This window comes from Phoca vitulina, unplaced genomic scaffold (assembly GCF_004348235.1).
Source record: "Phoca vitulina isolate PV1807 unplaced genomic scaffold, GSC_HSeal_1.0 scaffold12, whole genome shotgun sequence".
In the NCBI taxonomy this organism is placed as follows: domain Eukaryota; kingdom Metazoa; phylum Chordata; class Mammalia; order Carnivora; family Phocidae; genus Phoca; species Phoca vitulina.
Genome location: NW_022589715.1, coordinates 9,497,556 through 9,503,060, shown reverse-complemented (window position 1 = coordinate 9,503,060; position 5,505 = coordinate 9,497,556).

Genomic DNA, 5,505 nt, shown 5'->3' with positions numbered 1-5,505 from the left:
TGTGAGCATACCACACATGGTTATTTTAAAATTTAATAACTTCCTAATATGGAACCTCTTGGAGTCTATTTCTAGTGTCTGTTGTTTATCTTGGTTTTTGTTGGTTTTGCCTTGTCTCCTCACATACTTGGTGATTTTTGATTGAATGCCACACATTGCATCTGAAAACCTATAGAAATAATCTGAGGCATAGGATGAAGTTATCTACCATCTCGAGGATTATGTTTACATCTGGTGGATGGCTTGGGATCTAGCAAACCAGGGTTGTTTTAAACTAGTTTCAGGACTGAGATGATTTGCAGTCCCTTGGGGTGCTGGTCTATTTCCAGTTCATTTGTATCCTGGGGGTGAATCCCTCTGGGGTCCCAACCCAAAGCATAAAAGATTTGCCAGGCACCCCCTCCTCTTGGTGGGCCTCGTTTTTACCTCTAACAGCTCTCTGCTCAGCACTTTTGTAGTGTCTTCGGGGATCAGCGGATCTCCCAGGGAGAAAGTAGCTTCAAATGTCAGGCGCGTGTCTCTCTGGGTTTCCTGCTTTTCCTTCTGGGCACAGAATTGTGCCCAGTGAATCTTTACTCCCTTGTTTACTCTCTGATACCTCCAATCAAACTTAAAAGTAGATATTTTGAGTAGCTTTTAAGTTGTCCTTAGTTGGGAATTTAGGCCAAATTACCTAGTTCACCATGATCAGAAGTAGGAGTTCTACAAAATTAACGGATTCCCACCCCCGCCCCGACTCGGGAAAGGCTTTCACTCATTGAATCTAGGATCCAGAGACCTTCACCCAGCCAAATGAACACTGACTGTTCAAAGGAGCTTGGTTTGTTACGGCCTTGCAGGGCCTGGCACTGTAGGCCCTGGTAACTGGGGATGGGGGTGGCACTCAGCAGGTGACAGAGAGATAAAAATAGCTACAGGGAAAAATATATTACATATTTTCTCAGTTTTAAAAATGCTGGAATCCTAAAATGCTCATCCTACTTTCTGTGTAAAACAAAGCCCCTTTGTGGTCACATTCTCTTCTGTTTTCACGACATTCCCTCAAGGCGGTGGGGATTTTCATGCTTGTTTCACTGTTGAGCAAACGAAGCTCTGGAAAGCTATGGGACAGAGTCAAGGTCTCACAAGTTGAAGCCCAGCCAGGCTTTGGATTCAGGTCCTCCGGTTCTGGTGGCCTTTCCTTCTTTTCCTTCTGGGCACACTGCCAGTTCCAGTTCCCCAGGGCTGTGTGGGAGGGAGGCCCTGTCTCCAAGGAGATTTGGTCCAAGTGTCCTTGCTGTCCCGGTGGCAGCAGGGATGACAGATTGAAGGCCCTGGGACATGCCAGATGCTCCAGCCTGGCCATCCCAGAGCAAAGGCCCCATGGGCCATGAGTGCCAGATTCTGCCAAAGAAATGCCACATCGGCCAGGCCTTCTGAGGTGCCAGGTGTCTGGCCAGGGCAGCTCCAGCTGGCTCCAGTGTGCAGAGGAAGGGCCGTGGGAAGGGGCCCGCTCAGGCCACCTGAGGGGACAAAGACAGTTAACATTTATTGAGTTCTGAGAATGAACCAGGAAGTGTGCTAAGCACTTCACATGAATTAGCTCAGATGCGAGCACTGTTGTTCACCTCTTTATGGTTGAGAAAACTAAGGCCCAGAGACTGGATGGGAGCTGAGTAGAAGGGGCACAGTTACCCAGAGGCATCAACCAATGATGGTGGCGTTTCTGGCAGTATCTGAATTCTCTGGGGTCAGCCTGTGTTCCGGCTCTGGAGGGTCATGGACGGTGTCCCTCTTTTCCACCCTCCTAGAGTCAGGACCTCTCTACTTTTCTCTCCTGGTGCCCTGTCTCCCAGGCCTAAACACCAGGGATTGAACTGGGAGGTTGCCAGCCTGGTCCACACACCAGGTGCTGCTGGATTGAAGCCTCTTCCCCGTGGCCCCCAATCCCTCCTTGCCCTTCCTGGATGGGCCACTCCTGGAGCAGTGAGCATTCCCCCATCTTACAAATGCTGCCAGACCACCGCAGCACCCTGGGGGGGGAAGGGGGGCCGTGCGCTGAGAGCTGACCCCACCCCAGCCCCGGGCTCTGCCCACGAGTGATACAGAATTTAGGTGGCCTGAACCCTCACCACACTGAGGATACCCAAGAGTCAGGTGTTGAGGTTAGAGGAGGGAGATTTTGAGGTGAGCGGAGCCCAAGGGGAGGGCTGGGATGCCCACCCATCCAGCCAGAAGGAAGGGGGCTTCGGAGAGAGCTTCACGGCATCCCCTGCAGTTTGAGAAATCGGGTGGACTGATATCTCACCTGCACACTCTAGAGAGCCGGAGACAGGCTGGGCTGCTGGCCCAGGCGAGGGATCATTTGAGGGGGTCCAGTGGGCTCTCAGGCCGGGTCCCAGGAGGCTGCCTGAAGTGTGAACAGACCACAGCGACAGAAGGTGGAGCCGCCACAGGGAGTCCAGGCTCCTTGGTGCCCTGAGGCCCCCGTGAAATAGCCCAGTCAGGGGGGTGGCCAGGCCCCGAGGACCCGTGGAGGGCCTGCGGGAGGGAGGGGCGTAGCTTTAAGCCTCCCACACCAGAGCGCATTGCAGGGCAGCTCCGTTCCAGTGGGCTGCAGGCCCCACCCACCAGTCACCCTATGTGGTTCCAGGCGAGGGGATGGAGAACCGTCGCATCCCCCCACCAAGCAGCTCCCTGGGCCTGCCAGATGTCCATCCCGCCACCTGAGGGCGGGCAGAAGAAGAGATTTCAAGGATCAGTAGTGACAGTGACTTCCCAGTTCCACAGCTGTGCTGGTGCGGCGTCACGGTGACATCCCCGAGTGTTGTGGCAAGCGGAGCAAGGCTGTTTGGGGGCCGCATACACTTCTTGAGCTCTTGTGAGGAGGGGACTCCCATGTCCATCTCCACCCAGAGCGGCCTCCCTCACAGGCAGAGGCTCTTGGTGGGGTGAGGGCCCAAACCCGGAAACCGTATTGAGGATCTTTCTCTCTCTCTTTCTCCCCCTGCACCACCCCTGCTTGGCCAGGGGCAGGCAGAGCCAGGGCCCCCTAAAAAAGACCCAGGAAAAGGATACAGACTGGGGGCTCCATGGAGCCAGGTTTGGAGTCCCTGAGGATGAGGAATTTGAACTTGGGCCTGGAGTGGAGAGGATAGTGAGCAACAATTGAGGAAGATCCAGAAGACCCAAGACTTGTGGTGTGGGCCCCTCACCATGGGGGGATGAGAGGATAGCCCCCAGCCCGCTGAAAGTGCTCGCCCCTGCCTCCTCTCAAATGTTGTTACACAAGGAAACAGCCTTCTCCAGGCTTGAAAGGATCCCTTCCTGTCCCCCTTCCAAACTCCCCATCCTTGGGCTCCCCCTCCTAACTGCCAATGTGAGGAAAACCATAGCTGAAACCCGTCAGGCTGAAGTGTGTGCAGCCCACAAGGTAAGGCTCTCTTGCAGCCTTTCCTAACCTTTTTTGGGTCTGATACACTGCCAAAGACTCTGGAAACTCCCCGACTCCCTCTTGGGGTAAGTTTGCTGATGCCCACAAGCCCACACCACGGTCAGGGCCTCCCAGCCCCACTGAGGCCTGTGGGAGGAGCCCTGCTCCTGGACTCCTCCCCCTCCACTCCCTCCTGCCCTTTCTCATTCCTGCATCCCCCAAGGGCCCAGTGAGGGAGTCCGGCTGGAAGTGCCTGGGGCTCTGGAAAAGCCCTGAGGGTCTGGGAGCTAGAGGGGGGCAGGAAGGGGCCTGTAGTGGGGCAAGGATCATGGCAGGGGCACACATACCCCAGATGAGCATTTGTATGAGGGATACCTCATTGATGGCAGCTGCAGTGGGATGTCCCCAAGGCCTGTGGGCTTGGGGCTTGGCCGAGGAGGGCAGCTGTCCTGTTCTGTCGCAGCTCAAAGCTCCTTCCCTTGGAAGAAAGCATCCTGAGTAGGGGAAGTTCAGCGAGTGTCCCAAGTAGCAGGTGGGTGATTCTACAGAGGGCCATGCTGGTCTGGGGAGTCGCTTCTTTGGGGTGCAGCCGCCTCACACCACGCCCCGAGTCAGGCCAGGCCTGTCCTAGATGGTGTGGTGGGGGTTTCCTAGCTGATGCATGGGACATGCGAGGTAGGGTGGGATCTTATCCACATGGTCACTTTGGAATGAAAGGAACACTGTGGGTACTGGCTTTGTCACTTTCTGGCCTATGACCCTGGGCAAATCCTTTAACTTTTTTGGGTCTCGTTTTCATCATCTGCAAAGTGAGATCATGACACTTTCCTCCCAGGGCCACTGTGAAGACAGAATGTTCAGTGAGTTCCTGCTTGTGGGAGCTTTGCTCAGAGCAGAGGAGGCCAGTGGGCAAGGACTTGGCCCCAGAGAGCTTGGCCTCTGACCAACAGCTTCTCACCCTCGTTCCGGGGCTCCCAGCATGAGGTGCAGCCTGTCCAGCAGGACAGGACCCCTGGGCTGTCTCCTGCCCTGGAAACAGCCCTCCTTGCCTCAGTGGGTCAACAACTCCAGACTATTTTCTGCCCCTGAGGATCTGAAAGTTGGAGCTAATTGGCTGACTCAAAAAAAAAAAAAAAAAGGAAGGGAGTGCAAATTCTCTCGTGCATGCTGCAAAGGAGGGGGGGTGTCTCTGGCTCTGTTTCCATGGAAACCATTGGCACAGGCTGGCTCCTCGGGGTGCAGAAAAGGGAAACTTGGCAGAGGTTTTGGGCACCTGGCTCCTGGGTGGTTTCCCAGGGCTGAGCAAATGGCCAGGAGTCTGCCCTCCCGAGGGGCAGGAAGGATTCCCCTCCCAAACTCAGGGGCCCTCACCCTTTTCCTCCAGCACCACCACCCCCAGGAGATCTGGCAAAGTCCCTCAGCCTCCCTAATGTGGTCCCACCCTCAGACCCACGTGGGGACAGATGACAGGCCCTAGAGGCACAGGCTGCCTTGGGATATAAGGAGTGCAGGAGGGCTGCCCACTGCAAGGTCCCATGTGGAAGGGAGGCAGTTGAGGGTGGGGGGGGGACAGATGAAAGAGCTGGAAGGACCCCTGTGTGTGACCTGAGTAAAGTGGCCATGGCGGCTTCACCTTTTCTGGTGGTGAGCTCCCATCAGTGAGGCCATTTCCCACCCAGAGACCCAGAATGATGTCCCCAGAAAGGATGCCCAGCACCAGGGGTGGCCAGGGGATGTCTGCAGGGCAGCGGGAGGGACACCAGGAAGATCCCAGGCCTAGGTGGAGCCAGATCCCTCTTTGCAGCCCATCTTGACTAAGACAGCCTGAGGTTGTCTGTGGGGGGCAGCAGGGAGGGGAGGGGCTGGCCTGTTCTGGAACTGCCTCAGGGGAGGCTCTCCAGGCTCCCCCCCCAACCCCTCCAAATACCCCATGGGTGCCGGGGCTCTCCTCCCCCCAGTGGAAGCTCTCTGCACCCACCACTCCACCCTCCTGTGACTGAGGTAGGGGAGCAGAGAGTGTGTGTGTTAGAGAAAGAGACAGACAGCGGGGGGGGGGGGGGGGGGGGGGGGGGGGGGGGGGGGGGGGGGGGGGG